The sequence below is a fragment of the Argopecten irradians genome, chromosome 8 (assembly GCF_041381155.1).
Source record: "Argopecten irradians isolate NY chromosome 8, Ai_NY, whole genome shotgun sequence".
Lineage (NCBI taxonomy): Eukaryota > Metazoa > Mollusca > Bivalvia > Pectinida > Pectinidae > Argopecten > Argopecten irradians.
Genome location: NC_091141.1, coordinates 28,731,993 through 28,745,395, shown reverse-complemented (window position 1 = coordinate 28,745,395; position 13,403 = coordinate 28,731,993). Strand labels below are relative to the sequence as shown.

The 13,403-nt window shown below is 35.7% G+C and overlaps 1 long non-coding RNA gene and 1 pseudogene across 1 annotated transcript; one reads left to right on the top strand and one right to left on the bottom strand.

Annotated features, from left to right (window-relative positions):
- Positions 1 to 8,403: 8,403 nt before the first annotated feature.
- Positions 8,404 to 10,968, top strand: LOC138328885 (uncharacterized). The gene is made up of 3 exons (XR_011209371.1): positions 8,404 to 8,568; positions 9,515 to 9,580; positions 10,644 to 10,968. It is a non-coding gene; the product is annotated as an uncharacterized lncRNA (long non-coding RNA).
- Positions 10,969 to 11,216: 248 nt separating this feature from the next.
- Positions 11,217 to 13,403, bottom strand: part of LOC138329822 (uncharacterized) — a 20,686-nt pseudogene continuing 18,499 nt past the window's right edge.

The window sequence follows — 13,403 nt, the reverse complement described above, 5'->3', positions numbered from 1 at the left end:
ACATTTTAAACAAGTATTCCATCTCCAAGGGAAAAGAAAATACAGCATGAGAAAGCAATAATTTTGTACATCTAGTAAAAACGGTTGATTAAGAAAGCATATCAAGGAGAAACAGAGGTTGAGAATGAGATAATTGAGATAGACTAAGGAAACAGGAAAAAAAACACGATGTTGTAATTCAAATATTTCCTGAAACTCCTAACCCATTACCTTCCGGTATAGGAATACTTGAAGTCCTCATCACCAGGAGGTTCAGAGTTGCTCAACATCAGATTCTTTTGTTGAATTTTGCATCGCAAGTAGAAATTTGGATAACGAGAGCGAGACATTTCCTGAATCTTCATTACTCAATATCTACTAAAACCCGTCAATCTGCAACGCAAACAAAAACAATAATATTGAGAGATAGATGATTTCGTTGAATTCTATAAGGCCGCAGCGCCAAAAGAAACAGAGATGCTGAGAATTAAATTGATTTCATTGAACTCTTTTTGTCTACATCGCCAACAAAAACAAAGATGAGATGAGATGACTTCGTTGAAGTCTTTAAGGCCGTATCGCCAACAGAAACAGTGATGCTGAGAATGAAATGATTTTATTGAATTAAAGCCGCTTCGCCAACAAAAAAAGATGCCGAAAGTGAAATGATTTCGTTGAACTCGTTTCTTCCACATCACCAACAGAAACATAAATGCTGAAATGAGATGATTTCGCTGAAATCGTTATGCTCACATCGTAAACAGAAATAGAGATGCTGAGAATGAGATGATTTCATTGAACTCTTTATGTCAACATCGCCAATAGAAACAAGGATGATTGGAGTGAGATGATTTGGTAAAACTCTTTAACGCCGCTACTCCATCAGAAAATAAAAATGTTGCAAATTAGCTGATTTCGTTGAACTCGTTAAATCAACATCACCAACAGACACAAAGATGCTGAGAGTGAGATGATTTCGATGAACTCTTTAAGGTCGCATCGACAAAAGAAATAGAGATGCTGAGAATGAAATGGTTTCATTTATCCACAACGCCAACAGACACAAAGATACATAGATATAGAGATGAGTTCGCTGTACTCGTTATGTCTGCATCGCCAACATATAACCTCCTTCCACATGTACAGTCGGGTAATACTACCATCATGAGACAACCTAGCGAAGTATTATAAGAAATCACAGACGAGAAATTGATCATCTGATAAAAGATCACATTTTAACAAGTATTCTTTACCATAGCATATTGTTTGACGTGTCAGGTAAAACACATAGCTGTTGGGGTTGATGATTTCGTAGAATTCGTTAAACCGGCGTCACCATGAGAAACAGACAGATTGAGGAAAGATTTATTCGTGGAACGCATAAAGCCCACATCTCCAAGAAAAAAGAAAATACAGCATGGGAATATGATAATTTTGTACATCTAGTAAAAACGGCATATCACGAAGGCATATCAAGGAGAAACAGGGGTGGAGAATGGGATAATTTAGCCGCATCGACAGGAAAAAACACCGATGTTGTAATTGAAATATTTCCCACAAATCCTAAGCCATTACCTTCTGGTCCATGAATACATTAAGTCCGCATCACCAGGAGATTCAGATATGCTCAGCATCGGATGATATTGTTGCATTTTGCATCAAAAATAGAAATTCGGATGATGAGAGCGAGACATTTCCTGTAACTTCATTAGTCAATATCTAGTAAACTTCCGTGAATCTGCACCGCCTATAAAAACAAAAATATTGAGAGTGAGATGATTTCGTTGAACTCGTTATGTGAAGATCGCAAACAGAAAAAAAATGCTGAGAGTGGAATGATTGCGATGGACTACTTATATCAACATCGCCAACAGAAACAAAGATGCAGAAAATTAGATGATTTCGTTGAACAAGTTATGACCACATCGCCAACAGAAATAAAGTACTGGGAGTGAGATGATTTTGACCTCTTTGAGGCCGCTTCGCCAACATAAACAAAGATGCTGAGATTATGTCCACATCGCCAACAGAAACCAAGATGTTGAAATGATATGGTTTTCTTGAACTCGTTTTGTCCACATCGCCAACAGAAACAGAGATGCTGAGAGTGTGGTGATTTCGATGAATTCGTTATTGCCACATCACCAACAGAAATAATGATGTAAAGAGTGAGATGATTACGTTGAACTCGTTATGTCCAAATCGCCAACAGAAATAAAGATACTGGGAGTGAGATGATTTCGTTGAACTTTTAAAGAACGCAACTCAAACAGAAACCAAGATGCTGAAATAAGATGGTTTCGTTGAACTCGTTACAGGCCGCATTTCAAAAAGAGATAATTTTTGTTGAATTTCGCATCCCCACTCGAAACTCAGATGATGAGTATAAGGCATCTACTAAAACTCCTTAAATCCGCATCGCCAACAAATGCAAAGATGCCGTGAGTGAGAAGATTTCTTTGAACTCGTTACTCATCGCCAACAGAAACACATTTGCTGAGAATGAGATAATTTTGTTGAGCTCATCCTGTCCACATCGCCAGTTGAAACAGAAAGGCTGAAAAGGAGATGAACTCGTTAAGGCGGCATCGCCAGCAGAAACAAAGATGTCGAGAATGAAATAATTTCGTAGAGTACATTGAGGCCACATCGCCTGTGGCAACAGAGAGTCTGAACGCGAAATGATTTTGTTGAACTTGTTAAGTCTGTATTGCCAGACGAAACATACATAATGAGATGGCTCATTGAATTTGTTAAGCCAGAATTGACAGGAGAAACAGGGGAAAAATTAGATGCGATGAAAGCTCGGTTCGATTGGCTCGGCATTGCTCGGTTGGCCAGTTTGGATATACCCACTCGGCGCTAAACGGCGTGGCTCGGCACGGTTGAACTGGGCACGCATCGCTAAGAGAAACAGAGAGGTTAAACAAGACGATTTGGGGGAGCAAGAGATGCCTTCGAGAACTCGTTCAGTTATAGTATTGAGAGGAAACCCAAACGCTGAGATGATTTCGAAGATCCGGGAGAAACAAAGCTTAGGAAAGAGATTATTCTGTGGAATTCGATCGGGAAAACATCTATGTTGTGAGTGAAATATCTCATGAAACTCCATAAATCTGCATCTCTTACAGAAACAGAGATACTGATAATGAGGTGATATCGTTGAACCTTTGGGCCCGCATCGAAATAAGAAACGCGAATATTGTGAATGGGATCTTTACTGGAAATATTTCAACCGATATTTCTGGAAATTTGTACTGTATCACCAACAGAGACAGAAATGCTTAAAATCATATGGTTCCGTTGAACTCGTTTTGTCCGCATCTCCACAAAATACAGATATGCTGAAAACAAAAAGTTAAAGCCGCATCGCTACCAGAAAAAAAGGATAATGAGAATGAAATAATTTCGTTAAACTGGTTGAGGCCACATCGCCTGCAGCAGCAGAAAGGCAACAATAACCAAGCAATGGCATAATTTATATATATTTGGAAGGCTCAAACTGGTATGATTTCTTTAAACGCATTTAGCACGCATCTCAGGGGAAAATAGCGATGTTGTTATTTACATACTGGATATCCTGAATCCAATATATACTGGAACTTCTTAAAACTGTATCGTCAGTAGAAACAGAGATGCTGAGCCCGTATCTCCAAGATAAAACATAGAGGATGGGAAAGCGAAGGTTTCCTAGATCGGCATATCCAGGAGAAACAGATATCTTTTTCAATATTTTTTTGGAACTTGTTAAGCCTGCATCGCCGGAAGAATCGGGGGCGTTTTGAATGATACACGAACATTTCCTGGAGATCTTCCGCATCAGCAGTGAAACAATTTTATTACAAGTGAACATCATTATCTAAAACTTGAAAAGGTCTCATTGCAGCAACTCAAATTAAATCCCAAACACATGATTCCTATAAATGTATAACCTTTCAAAATTCCAGATAACGAGATTATATATAACAATTTATTGTAAAAGCAAAGACATTACATTATACAACATTACTTGGATTAACAACAACGAATGAGACCTAAATTGATATTTCAGAAGCTTCAGCCTTGGCATGATGAGCGTTTAAAAGAAATGGTGGTATGATCTGGATATATAATTACGTATTAGATACATGTTATATTGTTAAATTGTTTATTTTACGCACAATTTCTCAACTAAGCGTGGTTGTTTACTTTTTTTGCTTTTTTATCATGTACATATTTTTAGGGTGCCAAAGATGTCTTCTGTGTGGTTGATTCAATCGAGAATATAAACGGCAAACAGTACGTACAGAGATGTTCCGATTCTCGGTCATGGGTCATGCTGAGGTGACCCCAAAACATTGTTAGCGTAACGTAAAGCATCGTAGTGGAGCGGAATTACAAGTCTAGTTTAAATGGATTGATTTTGCACTAAAAAGTCTTGAAATTCTGGTGGTTTTACCTATTTATTATCAAAATTGGTATATTGAACACTAATTTCAACTGAATTTTCAATAATTAACCAGCCAATCAGTGGCCGGGTAAAAACAATACCATGGGCTCAATTTTGTATACACAGGGGCCATTTCGAAGGTATTTTGATAATTTAGTTAGTTGTTCCCTGGCAGCGGTGGCGCATAATTTAGCATCCCCGAAAAACCATAATATTTTACTAATAACAGAAAACTGACGGTAATCAGCTCAGACGTTACTAGTAAAAGAAAAGTGACGGTAGTAAGATCAGACGTTACAAGGAAAAGAACAGTGACGGTATTAAGGCCAAATGTTACTAGTAAAAGGAAAGTGACGGTAGTAAGGTCAGACGTTACTAGTAAAAAAAAGTGACGGTAGTAAGATCAGACGTTACTAGTTAAAGAAAAGTGACGGTGGTAAGATCAGACGTTACTAGTAAAAGAAAAGTGACGGTATTAAGGCAAGACGTTACTAGTAAAAGAAAAGTGACGGTAGTAAGATCAGACGTTACAAGTAAAAGAAAAGTGACGGTATTAAGGCCAGACGTTGCTAGTAAAAGAAAAGTTACGGTAGTAAGGTCAGACGTTACTAGTAAAAAAAGTGACGGTAGTAAGGTCAGACGTTACTAGTAAAAGGAAAGTGACGGTAGTAAGGTCAGAGGTTACTTGTAAAAGAAAAGTGACGGTATTAAGGCAAGACGTTACTAGTAAAAGAAAAGTGACGGTAGTAAGATCAGACGTTACAAGTAAAAGAAAAGTGACGGTATTAAGGCCAGACGTTGCTAGTAAAAGAAAAGTTACGGTAGTAAGGTCAGACGTTACTAGTAAAAAAAGTGACGGTAGTAAGGTCAGACGTTACTAGTAAAAGGAAAGTGACGGTAGTAAGGTCAGAGGTTACTTGTAAAAGAAAAGTGACGGTAGTAAGGTCAGACGTTACTAGTATAAAAGAAAAGTGACGGTAGTAAGGTCAGAAGTTACTAGTAAAAGGAAAGTGACGGTAGTAAGGTCAGACGTTACTAGTAAAAGAAAAGTGACGGTAGTAAGGTCAGAAGTAACTAGTAAAAGAAAAGTGACGGTAGTAAGGTCAGACGTTACTAGTAAAAAGAAAGTTACGGTAGTAAGGTCAGACGTTACTAGTTAAAGGAAAGTGACAGTAGTAAGGTCAGACGTGACTAGTAAAAGGAAAGTGACGGTAGTAAGGTAAGACGTTACTAGTTAAGAAAGTGACGGTAGTAAGGTCAGACGTTACTAGTAAAAGTTAAGTGACGGTAGTAAGGTCAGACGTTCCTAGTGAAAGGAAAGTTACGGTAGTAAGGTCAAACGTTACTAGTAAAAGAAAAGTGACGGTAGTAAGGTCAGACGTTACTAGTAAAAGGAAAGTTACGGTAGTAAGGTAAGACGTTACTAGTTAAGAAAGTGACGGTAGTGAGGTCAGACGTTACTAGTAAAAGAAATTGACGGTAGTAAGGTCAGACGTTACTAGTAAAAGGAAAGTGACGGACGGTAGTAAGGTCAGACGTTACTTGTAAAAGGAAAGTGACGGTAGTAAGGTCAGACGTTACTAGTAAAAGGAAAGTGACGGTAGTAAGGTCAGACGTTACTAGTAAAATGAAAGTGATGGTAGTAAGGTCAGACGTTACTTGTAAAAGGAAAGTGACGGTAGTAAGGTAAGACGTTACTAGTTAAGAAAGTGACGGTAGTAAGGTCAGACGTTACTATTAAAAAAGAAAAGTAACGACAGTAAGGTCAGTCATTGCTAGTAAAAAGAAAATGACGGTACATGTAGTAAGGTCCGAAGATACTTGTAAAAAGGTGACGTTAGTACGGTCAGGCGTTGTTACTAGTAAAGGAACTCATAAGATGAAATATAACTGTTAATCCTCAAGAAAAGGGTATACTCTGCATTGAAATCTGTCACGATACCTATACTATTGAACACCCAAAACGATATTCTCACTGTTACACAGTAAATGATGTTTTCTTATTTGTCAATATTGAGTAAAAATATATCAAAAACTGAGATTGAAAAAATGCTACATAAATTTTCATTATAAAACCTTACATTTTACTGCTAAACATGTAATCAATGAACTTAATTAACTCTGGAAAAAAATAAAAATATTGTTGGTATATGGGCCAGAAATAAAATTAACTACAGTAACAAAAAATCATTAATGATCTCGCAGTTTGATAATTTATTTATATCTTTAAGACTATAAACTCAATTCCGTATTAGGAATGTATGAGGAGGGCTTCATACATATGTAACAGTAAGAAAACGTGTGTCATATCGCACGCTATATAAATAACACAATAAAATATGTTTAAATCAAAATCGATTAATGCTTTTACATTAAGTTGGGTCAAGAGATTATATCAGTCTCCGGGCAAATGGAAAGTTCTTGTTACTAAATTATAAATTGTTATAAATTTGTATAGAACAATCAATATCGGAGGGATGTAATAAAACAAAGATGTAATATTTTGTTTTAGAAGGGTGCACTTTTATTTCACTTAAAGGGAGGTAACTCGTACAAACATTCGTCTGGCATTTGATTGGATTTTTTTATTAAAGATCTTAATCCAAAAACAATATATAAATGTAATTGTATTGTATGAGTAATTAAAAAAAAACTTTGAAAAATTATCCTTTTGAAATTGAAGAAAACTTATTGACCTCCCGCGTTTTACCAGTACATTTTACTATATTGTTAAAAAGTCTTAAGGAACCAAAATATTTTACTTCTCATGTAACAGACTATAAGACTCTTTCATATGTAGATATGAAGGATATGGATATTCTATCCGAGGGTCACAAAATGTATTAAAACCCGAGGCTTGCCGAGGGTTTTGCATCATTTTGTGATCCCGAGGGTAGAATATCCCTATCCTTCATATCCATTTATGAAAGAGTATTTTTCTTTCATACCCCGACGTTTTATTGCAATTTTACAATTTTAATATCCCGCCATTTTGAAATAAATTGGAAGAAATCCACGGCTTGAGGTCAATTTTTCATACATGAAAATAACGTGATATTTTCAACAAAAATCCCGTTGTTTGCATCTTTTATAGTAAAACTAGTCAAGTTTGTGAAAAAAAAATGTTAAAATTTTTACCGAGGAAATAGAAATTTTGTTGACGCTGTGACGTCACGAGGCTTTATAGCATGGGTAGCCATGCAATACAGCCTCAGGCGGCATGAGTTTATTTAGCTGCAATATTGTAGCTCAAAAGACTTTTTAACAGAAAATGGTGTCGTCCTGAAAGGTATAGTAGGCCGGGTACGTATATTCGTTCTAGAGTTTATTGCCCTAGACCAGTCAGTATTATACCCATAGGTAGGTAAGGAAAGGTTGACCGAAATTTGTAACTATTTAGTGAGGATGACTGTGCAGCCATATGTATATTACCCTTCCAATATACTATCTATCCATATTCTAACAACAAGACATGTTCTTTTCAAAGTCAGAAATATCAATTATCTAATCTGTAATCTTTGATTTTTTTTTTTTTTTTTTTTTTTTAAATTTCAGGTAAAATAAATCTAAATACCGAAAACTATTATTTTTATTCACTTTTAATATCACCATCACACTTATTCCCCAAATCATATTGATATTACCACAACCTGATTAAAATACAGATCACCATACAAATAACACGATGTTGTAGAGTAGTTAATGTAGTGTATAGCAATGATCTGTATTTTAATCAGATTGATATTACCATCACCATGCATCATCATATGTAATATTTGTAACAGAGAGAGAAAAACAACAGGGCACTTACTCTTTGAATGCTGTGAAGTCCAAAATCGTTTTCCAAGTTGAGACGTTCTGCTAGAAACTCTCTTCATACCTTTAACTGTAAATAAACACACATTGTTTTGGTAAGTTCACTGCTAACTACTCATTATCATGGAAAAATTGACAAAGACATAATTGCATTAATTATAAACAATACATTTATAGAACTAGTCTAAGATGTCTGTACAAGTCATTAAATATTAATGCACTACTATATACAATGTTTGATCATTATAAAGTTCAGAAATACATATTGTTTGTAAACGGGGAAACGTAAAGAGATTTTTTTTTAATTTGACTGGATGAAGTGGAGGAGATTTATCCAGATACATGTAAGTGTTCATTACATTAAATATCTATTTTATGTATATATATAGATATCAAAGGACCTTTGTCGAGATCCATGATATTGTGGTGTTATACCGCTTTGGTAGATTAATTAATGACCGAATCGGAAGTCCTTATTTTTGGCATTAGATATGTAATTTCTTTGACACATGTTAAAAGAATTTACCGATGTGCATGTATATGTTAATTACAAGAAGAACGATGGCTAAAAGACGTCACCCTGAAGAACTCAACGTTTGGGTAATGACGTCACAGAAGGAATCGATGCTTTTTAAAATGGAAAGTGGAAAATGCATTGCCAATTTATAATAAAGAGAAAGTCAGAGAGGAGGAGGAAAGAAAGAGATGGATGGATGGAGGGAGGGGGTATAACAAGGGACAAAAAAGAAATATAGAGTATATTAATAAATTACAAACCTAAAAGCGATAATTGCATTTCAGTTCAATACACAGGGACTTGTAACGTATGATGTGAGAAAGTCTGCTGTGTATACCTGTGTACTATATACTACATGTATATAGTATATAGGCCTAGTACACATGTATACACAGCAGACTTTCTCACAACCTACGTTACAAGTCCCTGTCTTCGATATTTATTTCGGTTTTAAATATGCTTCTAGTTTTAAAAATTTGACATGGTGTATATGAACCACCTTTTGTGTCCAGACGCTGATTATGTCTCTTAGTAATATCATATAGTTTCTTCCTACCACTTACAAAAAGGTCAAACTTCTATCCACCTTCTAGCTGTCACATTACTATAGATAAACTAGTAAAAGTATGCATTACATTGCATGAGAGACTGAGTGTTTTGGGGTTTTTTTTTGTTCTGTATTGCATTCATGTCTATAGATATGTGAAAATGTGAAAAATATAACAAAACATTTTGACATAATATGAAAGTATATTTTTTAATTCTTATTTTAGTACAGATGATCGGTACAAATTATTTACGGGGATGTATGTGGCTGTACGGGAGGATGACAGTCTATGGTAGGTCCACGCCAGGAAGTACAGGTTGTTCATAGTACTTTCTTTAAAACAATTGGGACAAGATAATGATTTAGTCTGCATTTATCATCTTACATTTTTAAAACATTTTGCGGAAGTGTACCTTTCTCTATTGGTACGTATATAGACCCCTAAATAATAACATAGTAATTATCATTTACGTAAATTTGAAGTCCATCGGAGAAAATTGATACAGCGATACTACTAACTCATAAGAGCAAAATACCAAATCCGTTACATATTCCTCTGACGATTCAGAAACTGTGATCGTGAAGTGAACACATTTTGCCAAAAATTGATTTATATTAAAAAAAATCTCTTTTAATGTAACCAAGAACATTTTTCAGATGGTTTGTGTTCGCAAATTTGAAATTCTGAGATGTAGGTCAAACGTCTGGAGCATAATCTCTATAACTTTAACAAAATATGAAATTTTGATAGTGCAGCATTATTTAATATACCACCGGAACCTGAGAATTAGATATAGTTTATATAAATGTTTTCATGAACCCAACAGAGTGGTCCATAGACCAATTTTAGCTATCTTCAGATACCTTATATAAATTGTACACGTGTATTATACGTTTTGTCGATTTTTATCTTAAACGCCTAAAATGGTTTATGGACACCCTGGTGGGTCAAAATGTGTATAAACTATAGATAAGTATCATGCCCCTGTGGTATTTACCGTGGTCAGGCGTGGATCGATGGCTCGGCTCGGAAGTCATCCGTGCGTAACGTGATCGTGAGTTCATCGCGATCAGACTCCAGTACATATGTACTTCGAAAGGTGATTTCAAATTTTAGTAACATGAATAAAATATTTATATATAAAATATTCTGAAATATGTTTACTGTTGTACATGTATTATGTCTGAACATTATTAGACTAGAGACTTAAATGTACGAGTATGGTCCATTTTGATGCAATTGATAATTCAATCTCATTTCTAATTTCTATCAATCGTATAGTCAGAAACGCACCCTCTACCGCACACATATGAAAAATGTAGTTTTATGTTAATTTATCATTAAACAATTGCAGAAGCAGACTTACATGATCTCGATCTCTCTAACGGGTTCGTCCATGGCACAAAGAACCTATATATAGCTACGTACCTTGGGTCAAACAGGGCGCAATTCAAGTTACCGGTAAATGATCATGGAGGACCAATGAAACAACAGATCTGCTATGACGTGATATTGACCACTAGGACATTTCGGACAAAGGTATCTAGTATAATGATAACTCATTAATGATAAGTAAATGGAATGATCCGTACATACGAAATGTAGGGAAAATGGCATACGTATGGCCATAAGAAGGACCATTTACATCACACACTTATTAAAACATAACTATTACATCATCCATTGTTGTTACAGTCCATTATATGTAATAATGGACTGCTGACTGTCTATTATTACGGTTAGCAGTCCATTATTAATACGAACTGTCCATTATTTTTAGATTTTTGGACAGTGTTTGTATAACTGAAAAAATAATCCAAACCAAAAATCTGGACACCCATATTTTAATAATCAAATGGCATTTTGTAACAGTAACACATATGTAGTTAAATCCGACAATTTTGCTTTTATATTGAGCAAACACTTCTCAGTATTTAACATGTATCTTGACAGCACCGGTCTCGATATTAATTTCAGTGTTCCCTCCATTTGCACTTTCCAATCTGGGAACTTTGACACTGTTAGAATTTCCACTAAGAATATTGCTAATGTCACACTGCTGCTGGTCACTAGTGCGCTTGTATGCACGAACTGCATTTGATCGGTGGCCAGTTTTTTTTTTCCGAAATCAATTGTTCATCGATTCCGGCACCATATAGTCGTGTTGCAGCCGTAGCGCGGAGAGAATGGTTTGTATAAAAATCCTTGAAACCCAGCTTGTTCACAAAGACCGTTTTTACGGTTTGCTGAAGGATGTGAACCCAACTGGCGCATCCTGATACCATACATTTCCTTGAGTGTATTTCCTAGTCTGAGGTAAAAGGCATCATTGTTACAGTTGTCAGGTCTGAAAACAAAAGGCAGATGTATTTCAACCATGTATTTAACTACAAATTTTCAGAATAGTTAATAATTACTTATCTAGGATAGTGACATATGTATGTGATAAGGATGGATGGAGGAATTAACATACCATTTTAACAAATTATTTTACAGCTATATAATTATGATATACTTTAAATCGTTTTAGAATTAAACTGAAAAACGAAATAAACTGCAGGTTTCAAGTGAGTGATGGGAATGGTTTATAACTTACTGGCGGCAATAAATTTTGTGTGTTCAGTTTCACGATGCACTTCTCTGGTTGCTTTTTGATTTTCATATGCCCGTGTATAACTTTTGGATCCAGTTTTCTATGCATGATACCGCCACGGTTTGTTTTGGATACATCTTCAGTATACTCTAAGTATGTACGGTTTTCAGTATCTGTTTTCACACAGATTTGAGAATGTTCTCCATATCTCAAGTTCCTGTGTTCTTGACCTGCTCGCAGAGCAAAATTCAAGCCTATCATGAAAAATCATGGTATCCAGTAGTTGTGTTGAGGACTATCTGAACCCAAAATATTTTTTGTCCACAGTTTTTTTCCTCCTGTTCTTGGGTGATTATATCTGCTGACGTCGCTGGAGACCGATTCCTTTTTTTTGATAATTCCTTCATTTTAGAATCTAAAACAGCTTTCAGTCCGGAGAATGTTTTGTCTGTCTAAAAAGCTTACGAATCTTCCCATTGGTGCGGAAATGGTGTTGAATCGATATTAACAGTTCATACATGGTGTTTGGTCTATAATCTGAGCCGGCTTCATTTCTTACTTCACCAATAAAAGAAACTAAGGGCTTCATTCAGGAGGGAATCTTTCATTTCCAGAATTGGACTCGAATACTGTTTGTGCTCTTCGTTTACACGTTCGCGCTCCTTCTGCCAATTTGCAAACAGGTTAATAGCCCAGCGAGTCTTTGTTTTCAGTTTTTGCTGAACTTGCCACTATCAACCATATTTTGTGCGAGATCCACAGTGTTTAAGGGAATTCTAAAAACGACTGTCCATTTTCTCCATTTCCATTGAGCATTTGAACAATACTCTCATCGTCGGCTGAAGAAAAATATCGGAAAAAAATAGCTGTTTCTTAAATTAAAATTTGTTGCTTGACGTATTTTCCTGCATGTCTAATATATCACTTAGAACAGCATCGTTATCGGGATCTAATAGATAAATTTCTCCACAAAATGTTGAACTGGGTTATGAAAAATCGCATTAGAATCGAATTCAGACATGCTGTCCGCTTCAAACTTCACCTCAGAGAAATGGGCAATTGGAAAACTCTCAGTTGCAAGTCACAGAGCGACCATTGCATGAAATACTCATGCAAATACTATAAATATACAATTGTTACCTATAACCTGTCGCAAAAATCTTCATGGTTTGATTTGAACACACTTTGATCCTAGTTTTACCTTATACCATCCAATATCATATCCAGACTGGTTGCTCATTCATTGTTTAGCTTTCAAAAATGCTATCGGGGGGAGATGTATGCTATGGGTTAGGATTAGCAGTGAGCGGGTTATGTTTTAAGTAGGAGCAATGTCCTACGAAGGACATTCTCCTTTACATAAGTGAATACATGCATAGTAAAATTGACCAGAGTAACTCATTTTGTTGTCTACAATATAATCCCCCGTAATTTTAATGCTGTTTAATGTTAATCCGCAAGAAGCTGCATGACATACAAAGGGGTAAATGAACAAACGAATCAACGAATAGTAAAAGACAA